The sequence below is a fragment of the Rhododendron vialii genome, chromosome 12a (genome assembly GCF_030253575.1).
Source record: "Rhododendron vialii isolate Sample 1 chromosome 12a, ASM3025357v1".
NCBI lineage: Eukaryota > Viridiplantae > Streptophyta > Magnoliopsida > Ericales > Ericaceae > Rhododendron > Rhododendron vialii.
The window spans coordinates 28,310,753-28,335,746 of record NC_080568.1 but is presented as its reverse complement, the minus strand read 5'-3'; the positions used below and the strand labels follow the sequence as shown (position 1 = coordinate 28,335,746).

General features: G+C 39.0%; 1 pseudogene; it reads right to left on the bottom strand.

Moving 5' to 3' along the window:
• Window positions 1-7,932: 7,932 nt before the first annotated feature.
• On the bottom strand, window positions 7,933-8,663 carry LOC131310659 (low affinity inorganic phosphate transporter 1-like; annotated as a pseudogene).
• Window positions 8,664-24,994: the final 16,331 nt, after the last annotated feature.

The window sequence follows — 24,994 nt, the reverse complement described above, 5'->3', positions numbered from 1 at the left end:
GCGATATTGTTCGGAGAGCGGACATTGAGTTAGAATTTAAAAATCTTTCAAGACTTGAAAATTGTCATCAAACGCAATAGTCTTCTTAACCTGTTGCAATGCAAGTTGGGCGGCTTTTCTTTATCGCTAACTCTGCGTTTTCAGTTCAGCTTCTCTGTCTTGCTCCAGTTTCTTTTTTCGTGCAGCTACCGTGCTGGCTACTGTAGCTGCTCTTATTTGGCCATCTTTCCTAGACTAGGAAATCACCTTTGCGTTGTTCCAGTCTTTCCTTTTCTTGTTGCAACTTCAAATGATCCACTTTATCACCCACCAATCTCACAATTCTTTTTAACTTCAATAGAATTTCTTCAGCAAAAGCATCCATGTCCAACTCAATCCTTCCTTCTTTTTCCCGACAGTTGACACCAATTTCTTTAAGGAAACTTCGCAAGCATGGTGACCCGTTCCCTCTTGATACTTCTAAAAGCTATTTTCTCAACTTTAGTTTTTCGTCGGTTGACATCAAACTTTCGGGCGGAAAACTATGCTCCAAGGGTGATGCTTCACAGCCATTTTCCCCCAGATTATATGTATTCTTCGCACCTTGACTTAAAATACACCCCTCGTCCATTATTGTGCACCCGCAATTCCATTTCGCCTCCAAACTCTTCCGCCCAGAAGGAGCAACCGTCAGTTTTTTCAAAACGCTTGAACACTGTTCCATTGCATTACGAACCAGTTTTTGTCTCTTCTCCTTCGGACCACAGCCAACCCCTGGTAGGCCACGCTTGCGGCATCACTTGACAGAGGACTTAGCCTTTAGGCTTTAGGTTATCAGCAGCAAATAATTTCCCATCACTTGCAGAAACATTGACTCCCTTCTGTAATTTGTTCACCTTAGGCTTCTTACTTCCGTTCGCTGAAGTGTTGCGACCTTGTTTCAAAATTCTCGAATGTTGTTCTGGCACAATAAGATCTAGTTTCCGTCTCTTCTCCTTTCCATTAACATTGCCCAGCCCAGGTAGGCCATGCTAGCGACATCCCATCGAAGACGGCTTCACCTTTGGGTTATCAACAGCATACAATGTTCTGTCATCAGTAGAAACATTGACCATCTTTTGCGATTTGTTCGCCTCGGACTTCTTACTCCCATTCGGAAGAGTGTTGCGAGTGCATTGCTTGCTCATGAACACGGGCAGAGCACATTCACATGCCTTTTTTCTGAGAATTGCTTCGACGGGTATTATTATGATCTTCTGGTATATTGTGACAATACTTTCTGAGTGCATTGCTTGTTCATGAACACGGGCGGAGCACATTCACATGCCTTTTTTTCTGAGAATTGCTTCGACGGGTATTATTATGATCTTCTGGTTCATTGTGACAATACTTTCCGATGTAGTTGACTGCCGCCAAGTACACAACTTAGTAAAAGACCCTAAGTTTCAGATGTACGGAGTTTAATACGTAAAATTAGAACCCAATAATATTATGCTTAAGCATCCTTAAACCTATTAAAAATCCTTGACAACAAATAAACAGAGAGAAAAGGCACTAACTAAACAAGAGAGATACCTATTAATTGTTATGAGTGTTGGAAGAGGAGGGTATCTAGTATTCCCTCCATTTCAAATTGAGAGTCTCTTTTGGAGATTCTAATTATTTAAGGGTACATGCAATGATTACACCTATAATATCTATCATTTCCACCATTACCCCTATATTCTACTTACTTTATAACACTTATATTCACTAATGAGGGACACTTTTAGAAAATCACCAAATTTTTTCTTCCATTCTTGGAAAAGGACCATTATTTTGGAACAACCCAAAATAGAATAATGGACTCTCAATTTGGAACGGAGGGAGTATATATTTGGACAAGATTTTTGAAAGGAAAGAGTACTCGTATTTCACTTATAACTTGAACTTTTTTGACATAGTACATAATAAGTAGAATCCATCCATATTTATAGTGCTCTATGGAAGGTTTTAGATACATTTTATAAGATAGTTTATAGGTACATTCTAGATTTTACACATGTGACATACTAACAATAAATATTTAGATACTTCCCAAGGATCTTCTAGAATTCTTCTAGAAACAAGATATTTATACTCCTCCAATAATATCTACTGTTTGGACTTTTTTATTGGGCTTGTGTTGCAACAATGAGAGATTTAGAAAGAGATTATTCTTTGAGATTTGTGAGAATTCGAAAGAGACTTGGGGGTGTGACTTCTTGCTCTTATATGGAGTAGGTTTCTAAATCTACTAGTAACATAAGAGAGATAAAAAGGGTGTCTTGCTTAATAATTAACCTGAGGCGGATTTGGCTTAATAATTAAGCTGAATTACTTTTTTTTATTCAATTCTTTTTTGCATTTAATATTTTTTTTGTGAATTATTAATTTCGCTTTACGAGAGTAACCCGAAAAGAAAAATTATTAATCAAACTTAAATTTTTTTGAACAAAGATAAAAATAATCTAGAAGAACTTACTATTTTTTATTATGTTGTCTTTGATGATTTTTTTTTAAAATACGTTGATCATAGTTTTTTACCTTCTAGGTTCTTCCCATATGAAAAAAATCAATAATTCAAAAAAAAAATTGACACAAAACTAAAAAGGCGAAGAAAATTAAGGACAAAAATTATCTAGCTTAATTATTAAGCCACAACAGGCCTCTGAAAAGCATATATAGAAGTTACCAAAAAGATTAAAAAGTGTTTTTTTTTACATACTAAAACTGCATATAGAGATCAGGCTGGTTCGGATTTCTTTAGATCCTAGTAATCGATTTGGATTCCTTTCGGTCCAAGTAACTTGAACTGGAAGGGACAGTTCAAATCTGGACCACACATTAGAATAATCAATAGTTCTGATTTGCAACGGTAATAGTATTTGAGTAAATTCAAACAATTAATTATAGCAATTGACGCTCCAATTCCTTTTCGGATCTATTAATCTGAACCAGGCGGAGAAGTGCTCTTATACATAAACATGTTTTGAGAAAAAGTTCTTTTTGAGATCGACCTTATTCTCTTTCTTTTTGAGAAAAAGTTCTTTCCGGATCAACCGGACAAGGGGCTGTCCGGACAGTCCCGTGTGGGTCCTTTTCGCGCATTTTTTTGAAAAATCCAAATTGTGCATTTTGTAGGACTCGTAAAATAATGTATCTACTTAAAAAATCAACTTGTCCGGACATCGGTAGGTATGTCAAAAGTTGAGTTTTTACACGGTAAAATGGACAACCGTAATTTGTCAACTGTTTTTAAAGTTAAACTGTTTACAGTCGTCTATTTTTCCGTGTAAAAACTCAACTTTTGACATATCTATCGATGTCCAGACAAACTGATTTTTTGCATAGATACATTATTTTGCAGGCCCTACAAGATGCACGGTTCGAATTTTTCAAAAAAACACACGAAGGGAGCCCACAAGGGACTGTCCGGCCTGTCCGGTTGATTGGACAGAACTTATTCTCTTTTTCTTCCATCTTCGTGGACTGAAAATGGAACATTTGGCAGACCACCACATGCTTTTTGTCAAGATGAAAATGTGAACAGTATGCAAATATATAAATAAATGGTGAAATTTTTTTAGTCACTCAAAGAAAAGTTTTGATTGGTCAATTTTAAATTTTTTTAAGTACTTAATTCCCTTAGCGGAACAGGACCTAAGTAGTGGAATCCGAACGCTTGATAACAGAATTTACTCGTAATACACTAATACTTTGTTGTTCCCATTCTTTTGTCTCATGGATTTGTTTGAAGGGTTAGAAAAGAGAGAGAGAGGGGAATGAACTAAATTCCTTATTTGGAAAGAGGAAAGAAAAAAGACAAAGAAATAGAAATGAAATTTGACTTTCACTCTTTATTTTTCCTCTTTCAACTTCTTTGTTCTCCAATTCAAGCTCGTGTTCGATTCATTAGAAGTTCCTTTAAAATGGATTTGTAACTAAACAAATTATGCTTCAACAAGTTACTACTCTTTCGTTGACCTCATAATGTGTAACAATTCAAGCAATTCGAGATCAATATGTGATTGCCTCTACTAAAAAAACCACATTACGGGTACAGATTTGTAAGTATCAATTGTCGATACACACAAATGACTCGAGAAGTTCGTTTTGTTCAAAAAAATTACTTCAATGTGCCCACCAAAAAATGTTTCAATATGAATTGCATTTATCTTGTCTCCTTCAAAAGTTAGAACCCTAAAAGGAACCAACATCGCGGGACAGAGGAATATGAATTGCATTTATCTTGTCTCCTTCAAAAGTTAGAACCCCAAAAGGAACCAATATCGCGGGACAGAAGGAGTAGCTTGGACATACGTTTACCAAAAAAAAAAAAGAAGCTTGGACATACATAATTTTCACCATTGGTGATGGGATGGGTCGATGTCAATGAAATGGGGTGGATCGATGTTTTTTAATGTCACATTGACATGATGTGCATAATGTTGTGTCTGTCATTAATATAGTAGCGAAAGAAAACACTGTAGTAAAAGACATGCTAGGTGTGTAGTGTGAGCGGACCCCACACATCTTGCGAGTGAGTTTGTGCATTTGTGAGTTTGTTGTTCTAGCATCGTTCAAATCAATTTAATCCAGAAAAGGAAACAAAATACTCTCTCATAACAACCATATGAGCAAGCTCATCAATTGTTCAACTGCAATCCAACTCTCTCTCTCTCTCTCTCTTTCTCTCTCTCTCTAAAACCCTAAAGAAGTTGCCGTCCCGCATCTCCTCCTTCCCCTCCGCCCCCCTAGGGTTTTACGCCTTAATGGGTGACGGAAGGGGAGGAATTTCTTGGGATATTTCCATCTCCCCATTTTAGATCTCGGAGGTTTTTCTCCATCCCCCTTCACCCCCATCCTCCTCCCCAAACCACCATCCGCTGCCCCTCCTCCACCTCTTCAGCCGTGCAGTCCAACGGCTTTTGGAGGTAGTGCCTTACAAATCGTGGTCGCCGGAGGCGTCCTCCCTGCCAGAGTGGGAGATCTAGGTTGGTGGATGAAGTCTGCTTTGGTATAGCGTACTCTGTCTGGTTCCATTACCGATTTTTCTCTTTTTTGTTCTTTTTTTGGTGTCCACTGTGTGGGATTTCTCCTCGTTTGTGGGGCTTCTATCACCCTTGTGTGGGTGTTTTTGTTTGCTGCAGTGCTCCGACTGTTTGGAGTAATGAGTTTAGCTGGAGTTGGGTATAGTATTTGGATTGAGTCCCCTCTTGTTTGGTTTTTTGATCCCTTGTTTAGAGATGGAGTTTCCTTTTGATGTACTATTTCTTGGATCTGTAAGAGCATCCTTATTGTAATAATCAAATGAGTGTGATAAGCAAATTTAACAATGCTCAAAAAACACCACACATTGTAATCAGCAAAGTTACAAGTCTTTTAGCAAATAACCAAATTTCACTCATTCCATAACCAAACTTAACAATTTTTACTGAAATTATCTAATGCACTACAAAGTCTCCCGGGGGGGGGGGGGGGGGGGGGGGTGGAAGAGACGACCGATTTAAAATTAACTCAACCACCGACTTAAACAACTATCCTTCATGCCAAACTATTCAAGTCAACAATATAAGTAAAGAACAATAAAATTAAAGAATGCAAACACGAGATATATGTGAAAACTACTTATGGTCAACGCACCCTAAGCATAAAACCACAACCTAATCTACTCAAATTTCCATAAATCAAAAGGTTAGGCAAAAAGACTACAAGTAAGGAATTACTGACTTTTATCCCAAATCACACCTAACTCCACTTCTTGCCTAGCACCCTATGCCCCTTCTTGATTCTATGGACTCCTCGAGCAACACCATCTCGATATCCGCTCTAGAACGGTTCCGGTATCATCCAGCCATATAGATTCATAGGCATGAAAATATGGATATTGAAAGTGAAAGTTTTTTTATGCAAAAGAATCAACCTAGAGAGAATACATGGATTAAGAAAGTATTCCTCTAGATTGAACAAAGATGATTGAATGCAAGATTCAATTCATCCAAATGCAAATGAAGGCACAAGAGTAAAAGAGATAATGCTTTCTCTCTCTAAAGTGGGCTATATCACTCTTGTGTCCTAGAATAATGAAAAACAAGCTTATATATGACCAAGCAAGGAAAAAACCTGGAGTGCCCTACTAAGGCGCTCTTGGCATGTGCACAAGGGCCTTTGTCTGCTAAGGCACTACTAAGGTGCTCTTAACACGCATGCAAGGGCCTTAGTTTGGTAAGGCGCTGCTAAGACACAAGCACTTAAAAGGCCTTAGACAAAATTTCCCTTCAAATAAAACAAGGCCAATAATATAAGGTCAGTGCATACATGATATTTCATAAAAGATTAAGACATTGAAAAGCTTTAATGATGCATGGAAAAATATTAAAGCTAAATGCACATGAGATGCATATACCTTTCCAAGCAAAATGCACGGCACAGCCTTCGTGATCAATTCTTGAACCAACGGGCGGAGTATCTAATCTAGATAAAATAAAATAACCTCCCAAACCCAAATGGAAAAAGAATAAATACAGATCGATAATCAATTGTTAACGCAGCACATTTTGGTTATTGGTTTTGATTATTACCATTATGGATGCTCTAATATCATCTGTTATCGTTTTGGCAACAAAAAAAAAAGCTCATCGATTGTTCAAAAAATCCTACGACCATCAATTCTCTTCCTATAAACCTCACTCAGTAAACGGAATCCCGAAAAAAGAACAAAACACTCTCTCATAACAAACCTTATGCATTGCCTTGTTCGTCACAAGCCTAGGAAGATGAAAAATTATAAAATTTTCAAAATTAAGTTGATCATACAGTAGTATTCGGGCAGAACTTCCTGAAGGACCGCCATGGCATAACCAACCTTCAACAATAAGAATAAATCAGTAAACCATACGATGATAGGATCTTTTATTTATTGCGAAAAAAATGGGTCCAATCGGGTTTCCATCGCCGGCCTGCATTTGCATAGGTGTCTGTATCTAGGATTAGGTAGTTTTGGTTCTCTCCTAATTTTTGATGATTTCTGTAATGCCTTCGGGCATTGAATGATATATGCCATTGACCATTTCAAAAAAAAAAAAGAACTGGTTTGAAACATCAAGCAACATCCACCAAAACCTAACCAACAATGGAACAAAAAGTCCAAATGCCTATGTTAAGTTCATCCAGCCAAGACACAGGATACTTGAGAAAAAATCAAAACAATTATGGAATTTTGTTTCAACTATGATTACATCGTGACTACTACTCAACAGTACAAACCAAAAGAAAAAAAGCCAATTATATTTTAAATGAGAATGAAGGCTAATACTAACAGCTTATTTCATTATTTTTTTTGAACAGTGAAAAGCAAAATTTTATTAATAACCAAAAGAATAGTACAAAGAGAAGGGAGGGAGGCATCACAACGAGGCGAATGACATCCCAACTATGTTGGCACCCCATACGCTCGACAATCATATGCCAAACCCAACTTCCGAAAAATCAAACACCCATGTACAGTTGGCCCTTTTCAACCATATAAACCTTACATCCTCAGAAATTTTGAGGCCATAAAAATCAACAAAGATTACATGGATTGATTTCTAGCTATGACACCAACGGAGAATGTTGTAAATTAAACCAGTAGCTGATTGGATATCCTCCAAGAATGGCATCGGCAGAGCAGATTCAGTAGCAGTCCCAGTTGAATGTGAGGACCAAATGGAGACCAAAAAGTAAGAGTTCCATCTTAATGCTGGAGAAGATAAAGGCCTTGGAAGGAAGACAACTTCACCAACATCGTAGCAGATTCGGTAGCAGAGCAGATTCATCTTGAATACCATGTGTATAATCAATGAAAGACTTATATAAGATACTTGGGAATTAAACTGGAACGTACTGTCCTAATTTCACGGGTGCCGGTACGTCATCGTCTTCTTCATTCTCTTAAGACATTTCCTCCAATGATTTTCCTTTCGATTCCGGCACCAAGAAAGTAAATACCATACCCAGGAAATTAACCCCACCAAGAATGAGGAGAGCGTTGCTCACACCAATACCAGGGCATATCCTTTATCTGTTTTTTCCGGATCCTTGCTTTGACTCTTGTATAAAAACCCAAAAGCCCCAGCAATTGCTCCGGCCTTGCCTGATGCTGCTGATATGCTGTGACATGTAGACCTCAGCCTCGCGGGCAAAATCTCTAAGGGGACAGCAAGGTTGTTGCGTTTGGACCAAAATTCGCAAAGAAGAAAGTGAGCAAGTACATTATCACGAATCCAATTCGGTTGTCCTTGTGAGTCCGGTTGTAAGAAATAGCCAAGGCAAACATGAAGACTATCATGAAGAAGAATCCCATCAACTGAATAGCAAACCTTCATATTCTATCGATGAAAGCCACGGTGAACCAGTACTCGGGCACAGTGCTGCAAATGGCAATGAGAGTTTGAGCCCTAGCAATTCTGAAAACCTCGTCTATCGCATTCATTGTTCTTGCATCGAAGAATCCACCCGATTGAGTTGAAAATCCCTTTGGAAAAGATTTTGACTGTAGAAAGCAATGTCTAGCAAGAACCATGTGGTGGTGGTTCCAAGCAAGTGGAGTCCGTGGCGACGAAGAAATTGCTTGGAAAACAAGCCGAATGAATTTCCCTGTTCTTCCGTCATCTTTTCGACCTTTTCTTGTTCTGTTTGGCATTCTTGGCTAGCTTCAACTGGTATTGTTAGGATCTTCAGTCAAGATCTCCCCTTCCTCGACTTCCCCTTCCTCGACTTCAGCTGTGGTATGGTTCGGATAACACTGAATTAGCGCATAAAAATCTTTCATGACCTGAAAATTATCATCAAATTCCACCGTCTTCTCAATCTGCATTAAGGGAGAGACATATCAAGGATTAACACATTGTATTTGCAAGTTACCAAGCTGATCTCCAAAATAAATGCATGTTAACTAATTTTCAAAATGAGGGGGTGAAGTAAAATTAAACCTGCTCCAATGCAAGTCGGGCAGCTTTTCGTTCTTGCTCCCGCTGCTTTTTCAATTCAGCTTTTTCTTGCTCTTGCTTCTTATTTTCTTCATCTTCAACAGAATCATCCCAGGGGTTACCACAACGACAGCACTCAATCAGCTCCAATATTGTTTCAGGCCCCCCTTCAAAGCCGCGGTATTGTTCGGTCAATGGACACTGACTTAGCGTTTGAAAATCTTTTAAGACCTGATCAAAATTGTCATCAAACTCGACCGTCTTCTCAATCTGCATTAAGGAAGAGACAAATCAAGGATAAATACATTTCCAATCCAAAATACGATGCATGTAAACAAATTTTTCAAAACGAGGGAGTGAATTCAAATCATACCTGTTGCAACGCAAGTCGGGCAGCTTTTCTTTCTCGCTCCTGCTGCTTTTTTAGTTCAGCTTCTGCGCTCTTACGTGAGGCTACCGTAGCAACTCTGATTTGGTCATCTTTTCTAGCCTTCTCACGTTGTTGCTTTTCTAATCTATCCTTTTCTTGTTGCAATTCCACACAATCCTCTTTATCACCCTGCACAATAGCAACATTCATACATAAGTCTCATCGAACCCCAGGAAGGAACGACTTCTGCAGCTCTTGGAACCCAAGAAGCAAACTAAGGCAAAGAACCACTGACTAAGACTTTTAGAAACATATGGAAAAAGAAAATCTAAAAGATGACCATGAAGCAACCACATAAAGAATGCAGAGCGCAAACACCTAACATTGATCCTTCAAATTGTCCATTCTTAAACACCGCCTCAAATACGTAATATAGTTTTTCAGAATAGCCCAAAGAATTATGCACCACTAATTAATTCCACGAAATGTGAACTCATAAGAACGTAATAGCCTAACTAGAAATTGGAGTACTTACTTTTGCAGCTCTTGTACCCAAGAATCGTACAATTCTTTTGAACTTCAACAAAATCTCTTCAGCAAAAGCGTCCAAATTCAACTCAATCCTTCCTTCTTCATTCTGGCAGTTGACACCGATTTCTTTGAGAAAACCTCGCAAGCATGGTGGCACATTTCCTCTTGATACTTCCAAAAGTTGTTCTCTCAACTTCTGTTTTTCATCCGCTGACATTGAACTTTTGTGCAACAAAGTAAGCTCTAAGGGAGATGTTTTATGGTCATTTCCCCCCGTATTACATGAATGCTTCGCACTTTGACTTGAAATGTGCCCCTTGTCCATTTTTTGTCTCTTCTCCTTTGGACCATCGCCAACTCCGGGAAGGCTACGTTTGCCGCATCCCTTGACAGAGGACACTGACTGGCCACATGACTTAAATCCAAGAAGAGCATCAACGGGTATTATGATGATCTTTTCCAAAGTAGTCATAGTTGGGAACTGCAAAAATTGAAAAACAGAAGTGTTCAGATTTCCTGAAAAAACTTACCATCTTGTAATCAAAGAACAGAGAGGTAAAACAATGACAGCTCCCATCTTGCTTAGAAATCCAAAAACGCGAAAGAAGACGATGCAATGCAACAACTAACTGGGAAAAAAAAAAAAAAATCATGTTCAAGTAGCACGAAAAAGACTATCATTGAACGAGGATAAAACACATCGAAATATTTTCTCGGTTGAGCCGTGCTATTTGCACCGACCAATCCCCTACCGATCGGGTACCGACCGGCACGCGGGGCACAATCCGGGTACCGCACGGATGATTCGAGCCGTTCAATAATTTTTTTTAAAAACCCGAGTGGGCCGGTAGAAAATCAGCTCAATCGAATATATGTAGGTCATCGATCAAATCTTCCATTTTTTCATTCAAATTATAGGATTCTGAAATCTGAATAAAAAAATGGTTGATTGGATCGAACACTTACACATATTTGATTGAGGTGATTTTTCAAGACCCACTCGGTTTTTTAAAAAAAATACATTGAATGGCTCGGATCGTTCGTCGCGGGACCCGGAGTGGGCCCCGCATCCCCGTCGGTACAGTTTGGTCGGTGCAAGTAGCTTTTTCGATTTTCACGTGTCTTCGTCTCAGCATACATATATTTCCTACGTATACCATTCTATATGTAGTTTCTTTTCTTTCTTTTTGCCCCCCAAACCCTGAAAAATGTGACCCTCCATAATTCCTAAAAAGATTAGAGGCTTCTATTTGTAACTTCATCCAAAAAAAAAAAATGTAACTAGTACCTACGTACACAACTGACTAATAGCGAAAGATCCTAAGTTCAGAGTAAGCATCCTTAGACCCATTAACAACAAACAAACCGAGAGCGAATTAAAAGGCACGAACTTGTAAAGACGAGAGAGAGAGAGAGAGAGAGAGAGAGAGAGAGAGAGAGAGAGAGAGAGAGAGAGAGATATATATACCTGTTAATGAGAGATTTAGAAAGTTCTTCGAGATTTAGAATGTTCTTCGAGATTTGTGGGAATTAGAAAGAGACATGGGGTTGGGGGTGTGACTTCTTACTCTTATATATAGGTTTCTAAAAATCTACTAGCAACACAAGAGAGAGATAAAAAGGGCTGCCTTGCTCAATAATTAACCTGAGGCGGTTTTTTGGCTTAATAATTAAGCTGAATTATTATTTTTTTCTTTATTCAAATTTTGTTTTTGCATTTGATATTTTTCATTATTTTTGGAGAGTCATTTTGTCACTCCTTTTTTTGTAATGCCGCTCCCCTTTGTGTCTTGATTAGATGATTTATTTTGTGAGAGAAGAGGAGCGGTATTATAAAAAATGAGAGTGGCAAAATCAATTCCCTTATTTTTTATGAATTATTAATTTCTCTTGGCAAGAATAATTTAAAAAGTAAAAAAATATTAATCAAACTTAAATTTTTTGGAACAAAGATAAAAATAATCCAAAAGAACTGTCTATTTTTCATTATGTAAGACTTTGACGATTTTTTTTTAAAGATGTTGATCATAGTTTTTTTTTTTCAAAGATGTTGATCATAGTTTTTTTTTCCTTTTAGGTTCTTCCCATTTGAGAAAAATCAATGGTTCAAAAAAATTTGATACTAAACTAACAAGGCAAAGAAAATTTCAGTACGGACAAAACTTACCGGCTTAATTATTAAGCCACAACGGGCCGCTGAAAATCATACATACAAAAGTTACCAAGGAGATTAAAACGTGTTTTTTTGTACATACTAAAACCGCGTTTAGAGATCGGGCTGGTTCGGATTCCTTTAGATCCAAGTAATCAATTTGAATTCTTTTCGGCCGAAGTACTATAACTTGAATTGGAAGGGAGAGTTCAAATTTGGTCCACACATTGGAATAATCAATCGTTCGGATTTACTCCGGTAATAGTCTTTGAGTAAATTCGAACAATTAATTACATCAATGGACGATCCAATTCGGAACTACATTAATCTGAACCCGGCATAGAAATGCTTTTATACACATAAGCATGAAATTTTTTTTTTTTTGCATCTTCGGGGACTGAAAATGGAACATTTGGCAAACCAACACATGCTTTTTGTCAAGATGAAAATGCGAACAGTATTCAAATATAAATAAATCATGAATTTTTGTTTGGCTACTCAAAGAAAAGTTTCAATAGGTCTTTTTCAAATTTTTAAGTACTTATTTCCTTTAGCGGAACGGGATCTAAATAAATAGTAGAATCCGTACACATGATAAAAAAATTTACTCATAATGATTCATTAGAAGTTCCTTTAAATTGATTTGTAACTAAACAAATTATCCTTCAACAAGTAACTACTCTTTTGTTGAGCTCGTAATGTGAAATAATTCAAGCTATTCAAGATCAATATGTGATTGGCTCAACTAAAAAAACCACACGTACCGATCAGTAGGATCAATTGTGTGAGGCCCATCTTAGATCCCACACACAAATGACTCGAGATGTTTGTTTTGTTAAAAAAAATACTTCAATGTGCCTACCAAAAAATATTTCAAATGAGAATTGCATTAATCTTGTCCTCTTAAAAAGTTAGAACCCCAAAAGGAACCAACGTTGTGGAACAAAAGGAGTAGCTTGGACATACATAATTTGGAGTACTAATGAACGATTGAAATATATTGTATGCCTTATAGGAGAAATTTTGTCACCAAGGAAAACACAACAACTTGTACACACATTGTGCATAACATGTTGTCATGGGCATTGGTGATGGGGTGGATCAATGTCAATGAAATGGGGTGGATTTAATGCCACATTTTTTTTGGGTGGAGGAGTATTGATCACACACTTATAATGTATGAAACTCACAAGAGAATTGCACAAACACACTCACATATATTGAACTCATTCAATCTGAAAATAACATACAAAGAGGAGGAATTTCTCTCTCTGTAACTCTCTTATTCTCTTACTCCACTCACACTTTCTCTCTCAATACAACCTGTATTTTATAGAGGAACTCATACAATTGTTCATAGCCATGCGAGGCTTCCAAGTCTTCAAGCGTGGGCTGCCAATTCCACGAATTCGGCTGAGCCAAGTCTTCAAGCGTGGGCTGCCAATTCCACGAATTCGGCTGAGCCTCATCCATTCCACAAAGTCCACAAAGACTGCCAATAATTAAGATTAAATCCACAAACCCAATCAAGCTTACTGTTTATTTCAACATCCCCCCTTAAGCTTGATTCTCAGAGATTCTTCATTCCAAGCATTGTCTTCATTTTGACGAAAGCTTCATGTTTGAGGGGCTTCGTAAAGATATCTGCTGTTTGATCATATGTCCTGCAAGAAACTAACTCCACTTCCTTTGCTTTTACATGCTCTCTGATGAAGTGGTAGCGGGTATCGATGTGCTTGCTTCTTTCATGATGAGTCGGGTTCTTTGCAAGCGCAACTGCAGAGCGGTTGTCGACATAGATCTCTGTGGGCAATTTTTGCAGAAAGCCCAAGTGCTTCAGCACATTCCTTAACCATATAGCATGACAGACAGCTGAGTTAGCGGCAACATACTCAGCTTCACAAGATGACAATGTCACAATCGCTTGCTTCTTGGATGTCCAAGTGAAGGCAGTATCTCCAATGAAGAAAACGAACCCTGTTGTGCTCTTCCTTTCATCCAAGTCTCTTCCCCAATCGCTATCTGAATAGCCGGAAAGATTCAGGTCACCGCCTGACTGATAGAATAGTCCGTCATTATGAGTTCCTTTGATGTAGCGGAGAATCCGCTTTGCTGCGAACAAGTGTAACTGATCTGGCGTCTCCATGTATCGACTGACTAGCCCAACACCATAGAGTATGTCTGGCCTAGTACAGGTTAGATATCGCAGACTTCCAACCAAGCTTTTGAAATAGGTTGGATCAACATTCCCAGTATCACTTTTCTTCAGTTCCAGTCCACTGTTGACTGGAGTCGTCACAGGATTGCATGTCTCCATCCCGTACTTCTTCAGTATCTCCATGGCATACCTGCTTTGGGAGATAAAAATTCCTTCGTCACTTTGCGTCACTTCAATGCCTAGGAAGTGAGCCATAAGTCCGATGTCCGTCATTTCGAACTCTTGAAACATTGTCTTCTTGAATGCTTCAAACATGGCTGGATTGTTGCCTGTAAAAATCAAGTCATCAACGTAGAGGCATACATACAGCTGGCTTCCATCAGTCTCCTTCTTCATATAGAGTGCATGTTCATAGGGGCACTTCTCGAATCCATTCTCCTGGAAGTACTTATCAATTCTGGTATTCCATGCACGAGGCGCTTGCTTCAGCCCGTATAGCGCCTTCGTCAATTTGTACACTTTGTCTTCATGACCTTTCTTCACATATCCAAGTGGCTGCTCAATATAGATTTCTTCTTTTAGAAATCCATTCAGGAATGCTGTCTTGACATCCAACTGGTAGATCTTCCATCTCTTCTGAGCAGCTAATGCGATCATTAGCCTGATTGTCTCCATCCTGGCAACAGGGGCGAATACTTCGCCATAGTCGATGCCTTCTCTTTGCTTGTATCCTTTTGCTACAAGCCTTGCCTTGTATCTCTGAACCTCTCCTTGAGCGTTCTTCTTAGCTTTGTAGATCCACTTTACTCCAATTGCCTTGTGACCATTTGGGAGGTTAGTCAGCTCCCAAGTCTTGTTCTTCTCTATGGACTGAATCTCTTCATCCATAGCCTTCCTCCATTTTCCTTCTTGGGTAGCTTCCTCGAAACTAACTGGATCACAACTGATTTGCAGACAGAACATGGTAAAATCTGCATCCATCTGATCTGTATTCTGATACAGATCATTCAAGTTCCGAATTCCTCTGGGCCTCATGTCTGAAATTTCTCGTTCAACTGGTGAGGATGGTTCACCTTGTTGTGGTGAAGAGAAACCACGGGAAGATGCTGGTTGATCTTCTGGTCTACCAGGTACATCTTTGGTTTGTACCTGTTCTTCATCTTCAAGTGTTAGCTCCATATTCTTGGTAGCTTCTATTTGACCCCAGCTCCAGGATTCATTTTCCTCGAAAATGACATCTCTGCTGAAAATCACTTTCTGAGTGATGGGATTATACAACCTGTATCCCATCGTTCTGTCACCATATCCAACAAGGATACACTTAACTCCTTTGTCTTCGAGTTTGGTTCTGTTAGCCTCCGGAACTTTAGCATAGGCAATACAACCAAACACTCTGAGATGACCCACACCTGGCTTGTGAGTGGACCATGCTTCTTGTGGTGTCTTCGACTGCACATTCTTCGTAGGACACCTGTTCAGTAGATAAACTGCACACTGAACTGCTTCGGCCCAAAATCTCTTGGGCATGTCTTTATCTTTCAACATGCTTCTAGCCATGTTGAGAATGGTGCGATTCTTCCTCTCAGCTACACCGTTTAGTTGAGGAGTATAGGCAGGTGTGCACTGGTGTCTGATTCCTTGTTGCCTAAGGAATCCCTCAAATTGATCTCCAGTGTACTCTCCTCCTTGGTCTGACCGCAATGTCTTAATGTGGTAGCCGCTTCCTTTCTCAACAAGAGCTTTGAACTCTTTAAACTTTTCAAATACTTCTGACTTCAATTTCAGAAAGTATACCCACGTCTTTCTGCTATAGTCGTCGATAAACGTGAGGAAGTATCTGTTCTGACCGTTTGAGATTGGCTTTAATGGACCACAAACATCTGTGTGTACTAGCTCGAGAGGCATAGATGCTTTCCAATCAACTTGCTTTCCAAAGTTATTGCGGTGTTGTTTGCCAAGAATGCAGCTTTCGCATACCTCATTTGGACGTTGAATATGAGGTAAGCCCTTAACCATCTTCCTATTCGCCAACAGCTTCAAGCTTTCAAAGTTGAGGTGCCCATATCTGAGATGCCATATCCAATCTTTGTCATTGATAATGGCATTGAGGCACTTTGGCGTGTCATGAAGAACAGTTAGCGGAAACATCCTGTTCTTCGCCATCATTACTCGAGTTATCAGCTTCCCTCGAGCATCCGCAACCGTCAGCTGCATATCCTTCAGGCTAATTTGATAGCCTTTCTCAAGGAATTGTCCAAGACTAAGAATATTAGTCTTCATGTCTGGAACATAGTAGACGTTAGAGATGAATGCATGATCTCCATTTTTCCTTTTGATTATAATATCACCTCTCCCTCGAACTGGTACTTTAGAGAGGTCACCAAAAGAAATATCTCCCTGAACCTTTTCATCAAGTTCAGTAAAAAGCTGCCTTGAGCCAGTCATATGATTACTGGCTCCAGAATCAAGAAACCATGTACCTTGATCCTGCTCGATTGGGTTGTGTGCCATGAGACTCATTGAATCTCCTCCTGATGGCTCCTTGTCTGCATAGTTGGCTATTTCGCCAACTTGATCTGATGCTGATCTTCCCCGGCACTCGTTGCTATAGTGGCCATACTTTTCGCAATTGTAACACTGAACGTTACTTTTGTCAACGTTCGAACGATTGTTGTAACTGCCTCTTCTGCCTTGTCCTCCTCCTCGTGGATTATGACCTTGTTGTCCTCGTCCACCTCCTCTTGGAGCATAATTTTGTTGTCCTCGACCACCTCCTCTTGGAGCATGATTTTGATTCCCTCCTCTGGAGAATCCTCTGCCACCTCTGCCTCTGGAATTTGAATTTCTAGAGCCTCTTCCATGGGAACCATAGCCTCGTCCCCTCTGAGATGTCCCCCCTTGCTCGTACCTTCCTTCGTTGAGGGATAACTTCATTTGTAGAGCTTGTTCCGGGGCTCTATCATCGTCTCTGTGCAACTTCTGTTCGTGGGCTTGCAGCGAACCCACGAGCTCTTCAATAGACATGGTTGAAACGTCTTTAAGTTCTTCTAACGTAACAACGATGAAGTCGAATCTGCGATCCAAAGATCGCAAGATCTTTTCTATAACTCTCGTGTCGGTGAGAGTTTCGCCATTTCTTCTCATTTGATTTGAAACCACCATAATTCGAGCATAATACTCAGAAATAGATTCTGAGGATTTCATTCGTAAAGACTCGAATTCACCTCGTAGTGTTTGAAGGCGAATCCTCTTTACTTTGTCAGCACCTCTGTAGGTCTTCTGCAGCTTCTCCCAAATTTCTTTGGAAGTTTTGGCGGAAGCGATGATCTCGAATGTGGCTTCGTCAAGTCCTTGATAGATGATGGACTTGGCTTTGCAATCCTTCTTTCGCTCGGCACGAAGTGTGGTCTTCTGTTCCTCCTTTAAAGCTGTTTCAGCTTCTTTTGAGGCGGGTTCATCGTAACCTTCTTCTACCATCTCCATAACATCTTGAGCACCCAGCAGTGCTCTCATTTGGATGGACCAATTATCATAATTGTCCTTGGTGAGCTTTGGAATAACAGCTTGGGATGTTCCATTAGCCATCGAAACTAGAAATGATGGAATCTAGTTTACTGGGGTCAAAGTGAAATCTTTGCAACTTTTGAACTTTGACTAGATAACTTCAAAAGTACAGGAGTTAGACTGCAATTGAACCTTCGGTGGACCAGCTTTTATGGAAAGTAGCTCGGTAGGAGTAATGGGATCAGACAACCAACTACCTCTTTGGTTTGTAATAATTGAGATCCCAATCAACCACCTCTTTTTCCCTTTATCACTTTTCTGTTTCTTCCGTCTTCTTCTCAAGGAAAAAACAGAGACGCGTGTTTGCCGCAACTCCGTCGAACGGCAATTGCAACCTCTGTACACCTCCGTTCAAGATGGGTCTTGCATAAATCTCTTCGTATCGTCGAGATGCACGAGACTCAGGTATCAATTTGAGTCTTGGATAAGATTTTTGTTTCTGCAATTTTGGATAACAGCTCTTCGAGCAGCGCGTGAGGGCCACACCGGAATTTTTTCGGCGACGGAAAAATCCCTGGTGAACTTCTGAGTCCAAAGAACTCGTTTATGTGTCAAAACAAGTTTTCGATTAATTCGAAATTTTGGCCTTCAACCCAGTGGTTGTTTCGACTGGACAAGAGGCGGCTCGTTTTTGTTGCTGGATTTTATGGCGACCGACTGGTGTGGCTGAGACGATCTTGAACTCAAAAATATGATTTTGAGTGAATTGCTTTCTGGGCGGGCTACACAAGCAGTAGAATACCGAAGGTATTTTCTTTTGTGAGAGATTTTTTTTTTTTTACGGATGAGCCTGGGGCTCTGATACCACTTTTTTTGGGTGGAGGAGTATTGATCACACACTTATAATGTATGAAACTCACAAGAGAATTACACAAACACACTCACATATATTGAACTCATTCAATCTGAAAATAACATACAAAGAGGAGGAATTTCTCTCTCTGTAACTCTCTTATTCTCTTACTCCACTCACACTTTCTCTCTCAATACAACCTGTATTTTATAGAGGAACTCATACAATTGTTCATAGCCATGCGAGGCTTCCAAGTCTTCAAGCGTGGGCTGCCAATTCCACGAATTCGGCTGAGCCAAGTCTTCAAGCGTGGGCTGCCAATTCCACGAATTCGGCTGAGCCTCATCCATTCCACAAAGTCCACAAAGACTGCCAATAATTAAGATTAAATCCACAAACCCAATCAAGCTTACTGTTTATTTCAACAACATTGACATGATGTGCATAATGTTGTGTCCGTCACCCCAATATAGTAGGGAAACCATAAAAGAGTATGCTTACTTCCCATAAAGAATGTGCAACTTTGAAGGAGTTAACTACAGCAACAGAGCATGCATGCTCTATTGCTCTGGCATAGATACTTCAAAATGTTATTAGCGGAAGCCACTTAACAGCCTGAAAACCTAAGAGAACACACAAAGTGTCTATATTTTTAGTGATAAAGAGAGTATATAGAGTGCATTCAGGGGCAATTGAATCCACTTTTGCATAGAGCATTACAGATTACCGTCGAACCTCTTTTCAATTTGGTGGTATTACTTAACTTTAACATGTTGCAACGATATTCAAACCGCTATACCAAGTAATTGTTGCAAACCACAAGATAGTATTAAACGAGTACATACAAGGCAACAAGTTTACAATCTAAACACCAAGTTTTGGTAGCTTAAATAAGAGATGTGGGAAAAGTCAATTTTTTTAAAACAAAAATCCAAATAATAATTGGTCGCATGAGATTTTATTAGCTTTGCATAAGACTAAGGAACAAGATCAAAAGGAGTTTCCGAGGTTCAGATCTTTGAATTCACACGAACACTGTACCTCAGCATGCAGCACCCAAGAAGATGGCCTGGCCACCGGTTAGTTGTTACAAGAACTCCCCCCTAAGCAGTCAAGGCATTCTCTTCTGCAAATTTGTTCCCCGGGTCTCCATATTCATAACATACTCCAAGATTTTTTCCCTATCTATCCAAGAGAAAGCTACTCTCCAACCCAAAGCGGTGCGGTACGATATGAGATCGGGAAGACACGACAAAAGCATCCAACATCAAGTGGTTCTCCACATCGGGGGACCTGTCCGTATAGAGATGAACCCGAACTACGGTGGTGTGAAGCCGTTGATATTGGAAGGTGAAATCTCCAAACCAGTCACACCACGTCAAGCAGAAATCTTCTCCATCTAAATGATTAAGTTGTCGTTCACAAGGATGATCGAGCAACAGGAAATTTTGGAGGTGAAAGCCGAGACCTCTAATGACACCTCCGTACAGTAAGTGCTGCCGGAGATCATATGCGTAGAAATAATCACCAAGCCAAAACAACATATGTCCGACTGCCACGGGTTTGGTATCGGGCCATCCCGGGAGACAACACTCTGCGGGGATGACTCGCCATTTACGCTTTTCTAGGATATAGAGAAGGAGAACAGAGTCAAACCTTGAGCCCAGCAAAATAGTTTGGCCACCCTGAGCTGAAGAGACGCTATAACTGCTTCCAGCATCCTCTTGCTCGTTCTCATGCCTTGTTCCAAAAATGAGATCCTCGCCATCATCGACTACTACAGCGAATAAGCCAATATGTTGAAGAAGCATAGGAGGACGTGGCAAACGACTCCACAAAGGAACCAAAGCCTTGGTGTCCAGGACCTCGGCCCAGAGGTGAGGATGGCATGTATCGGGATTTACACCACCAAAGACATATATCTTGTCGTCTACAACCACGGAGGCGGGAGTAATTCTAGCACGCAGCATGCTAGGACCGGGAGTCCAGGTGTTGTTATCGGTACAAAGCACATTGACAAATCTACGGGGACGAGAAAAGAACCCCGATCCTTCTGAACCACAATGACCACCACCTAGACAGTAAACAAAATGATGAGACCCCCCACTGTTGTTGAGAGCAACAAAGCAGGATACCATACGGTCACATTTATCCTCCACAAGCGGAACGAGCATGCTACCGCATTCTTCTTCTTGCTCAGAGGCGATAGCTTGGGTTGCTTTCTCTAGCTCCTCCTCAGACAACCACCCGGAGATGTCGGGGACTAGGTAACATTGCAACCAAACACCAACGAGTCCCTCATGTAAATCGCAAGGACTGCTGCTTTTGTCATTCATATCCTCGTCCTTCCTATGCAAATCAGTGGCGATGACATAGAGAGACTTATTAATGCCGCCACCAGATCCTTTTATTTCTGGTAAGAGTCCAACTTCTGCGGCTGCTTCTGATTCCTTCTCAATTGCCTGGCCAAAAGACCCACTCGATGTTGTTGTCCCTCCCTCCAAACACAAATTATAGGAATCAGTGAAAGGTACTGTAGAGGGTGCCTGCATCATAATCGGCCCTTTCGTTGGAGTCGGCAAATTAGGGTTCCGAACGTCCCGAACGCAGATCCAACCGTCGGTGAATTGCTGCAGTCGGCGTCAATGGAATCGCAACTTTCGACGGAGACGAAGCGGAGAGACAGGGAGATAGATGCAGAGGTTTGTTCTTGCGGGATGATGAGAGAGAGAGAGAGGGAGAGAGAGAAGCTACAAACCATAACCTAGCACGCCTTTATATAAGCTCCAAGACCCATAATAAGGAAATAAGCATAATAAGGAAACCTAGACTAACTAGGTAACATAAATAATAATATGCCTAAACTAGAAACAAAATAATAAAGTTTAGAAAATATGGCAATATAATATTTCCTAGTATTATGTTAACAAGTAAATTATCACGAATCCAATTCGGTCCTTGTGAGTCCAGTGGTTTTAAGGAATAGCCAAGGCAAACATAAAGACTGTCATAAAGAAGAATCCCATCAACTGAATAGCGAACCTAAAGAAGATTAAAACGTGTTTTTTTTTTTTAACATATTAAGACCCCATTTAGAGATCGGGCGGTTTTGGATTCCTTTAGATCCAAGTAATCAATTTGGATTCCTTTCGGTTCAAGTAGCTTGAACTAAAGGGACAATTCAAATCTGGACCACACATTGGGATAATCAGTGGTTCAAATTTACTCCGGTAATAATCTTTGAACAAATTCGATAGAACAATTAATTATAGTAATTGACGATCCAATTCCTTTTCGGAACTACTAATCTGAACCAAAGAAAAGTTTCAATTGGTCTATTTCAGTTTCCTTTAAGTATTTATTTCCTTTAGCGGAACAGGACCTAAATAGTAGAATTAATCTAAACGCATGATAAAAGAATTTACTTATAATACTTTATATATTGTTCCCATTCCTTTTTCTAGCGGATTTGTTTGAAGGGTTAGAAAAAAGAGAGAGGGTAATGAACTAAATTCCTTATTTGGAAAAACAAAGGAAAAAAAGACAGAGAAATAGAAGAGAAATTTGACTTTCACTCTTTATTTTCTTTCTTTATTTTTCCTCTTTCAACTTCTTTGTTCTCCAATACAAGCTCGTGTTCGATTCATTAGAAGTTCCTTTAAAATGAATTTGTAACTAAACAAATTATGCTTCAACATACAAGTTACTATTCTTTTGTTGAGCTCGTAATGTGAAACAATTCAAGCTATTCGAGATCAATATGTGATTGGCTCTACTTAAAAACCCACACTACGGTATCAATTGTGTGTCAACTCTTTGTGAGGCAAATCTTAGATCCCATACACAAATGACTCGAGATGTTCATTTTGTTCAAAAAAAAAAAAACTTCAATGTGGCCACCAAAAAATGTTTCAAATAAGAATTGCATTTATCTTGTCTCCTTCAAAAGTTAGAACTCCAAAAGGAACCAACATTGCGGGACGGAGGGAGTAGCTTGGACATACATAATTTGGAGCGCTAATGAACGATTGAAATATATTGTATACCTTATAAGAGAAATATATTGTATACTAGGGCGGTGTAAAGGACAGTTTTGGACGTCTTCATACGCCAGCAATAAGTCATTGCAGCTGGAATAGCACCAAACATAAGAATAATGCGCAGACATAATCGGCTTCCGGGAGAATAGATGCACTAGGGCTAACTCCATATGGCGGGCAGGAAACCTGGCGTTGAAAGCCGCAGAAATGATGATCGCAACCACCCCACATGTCAAAATCCCAAACCTTGCATGGCAAACTCCGCGACAATGAAGGCTCTAGAGGTGGCTCTACATGGATGGTTCCATGGTCAACTGAACACCCAAAACAATTTTTTTTTTTGTTTAGAATACATATAAAGTGTTTTTGGTCTAACATTACTTTGAACACCCAACTCAAATGTCAATGCAATTGTAATAGTTTTGAACAATGTTTTCAAATCGGGATACGTATTGTGTATCGTTTTTTTCACTTGTATAGTTCATATCGTATATCTTGAAATACGTTTGCTGGAAGAGTAAGAGTTTCTGTTATGTAGTTAGACAACATTTTTGGAAGAGGGAGAATACTAAAGACAAGAGTGGGGCTTTTTTTTGGCTTGGTACAAAATGGTTAGAATTCATCCCTATTTGTACTACTCCATGGACGACTCTAGTATAAAGATATTTTCATATAAGATAAATTTTGAGATAATTCTAGAATTACACATGAGACAAATTCTAAAAAAAAAAAAAAATTCTAGATATTTCACAAGAATATTCTAGAGCGCTAAATATTTTAGAGTTTCTAAGAACTAGATATTTATATCTTTTTCGATTATATCTATCATATTTAGGTTTTGTCAATTGGAGCTTTGTCAAAATTCTAAATTTATTTTATGTTTTAACAATGTTAATCATAATTAAAATATAATTAAGAAGTAGATACACTTAATAACACCAACAAACTATGCTTATATTTAAAAAAAATTTAAGATGCAAAATTTCAAGTCTCTCAACAGAAGCCTATTCATTAAGGCTTTATGCTACATTTGTTAGGAAAATAAAAGTAAGACAAAATACAATCGAAGTATGATTCTTTCTTTTATACAAAACTTACATTGAGGTTGAATTTCTATTAAAGGGTTTAAAAAATGCCATAATTAGATCAAACGGCTTAGATTAATGCATTTGGGATTTCGCTTCTTGAAATAAGGTCTGACTTTTTTTGAATAAGTAATCGTAGGATACGTACAGAATAGGATACGCGTATAAATCGTAAGATACGTGATCGTATCATATGATTTTTATACAAAAAATATACATGATGGGATACGCATCCTTCTCCAAAGGAGACGATACAAATCGTAAGATATGTATCATATGTTGTAAGTTTTTAACAATTATGGTCTTGAACACTTAACCCAAAACCAATTAAACACTCCATACCCACTTACAACCCATCAATCCAGGTAATTCATATTTGAATACTCAACAGATTACCTCAAATATAGCTCACAATCATAATAAAAAAAAAAAGAAAGAGAAAAAGAAAGAAGAATCTATAGGGGTAAGTATTATGTTATACATTCTCTCTCCATCTATATTGTTGATGGCTTAAATGTGTTAATTTTGCATTTATGACAATAACTTTTTTTTTTTTTGTTTAGTTAGCTTATAGAATTACGGATAAAAGCTTTAAAAAATTCAACTACGTTGCAAAATTCCTTTAACTTTCTAATATTCCTTCGAATTAAGACTACGATAAAATATCTCATCATGTCATCTTAAAAAGCTAACATATTTTTTAAAAGGTCTACCCAACATACTTGCTACAATTTTATTCAAAGGGAATTTAGTAGATTAATACGCTGGTTAAACGTTGATACAAAATATGAAAACTCGTCTAAGACAACTGTAAAAAATTATACCCCCTCATTCTCGAAACACTGTCTAGTACGCAATACGACAACTTCAAAAAAAAACTATTTTTTTTGTAAAAAACACAGTATATATTTTAGTTCTCATTTTGTCTCGTAGTTCTTTTTTTTTAGAATAGAAGCTATGTTTTTTTACCGCACTATTTATACTAATTCATGAGATTTTGTACATATATTATTGGTTAATAAATTAGCTAGTAGAGTTAAGGTAATTTTTGAACACCTTACCATAAATTCCTGGAGCCGCCAGTGGAAGGCACCACAGGTTTTCTTGTTGGCATACTCTGACATAATGGTGGCGGAGAGAGGGTAGTCGCCTCTTATGCCAAAATCTAGCGAGAAGCGGAAGAAACAATGAGTGGCCATCACGCCATTCGCCTCCTAAGCAACCCCATTGACTGCAGCCAAGACGTTAGGAGGCAGAGTCCGGGTTTAGGATTGCTTTCATGGTGATAGTATATGCGACCGAGCAATTTATAGTCACCAGAGAGATGCAAAA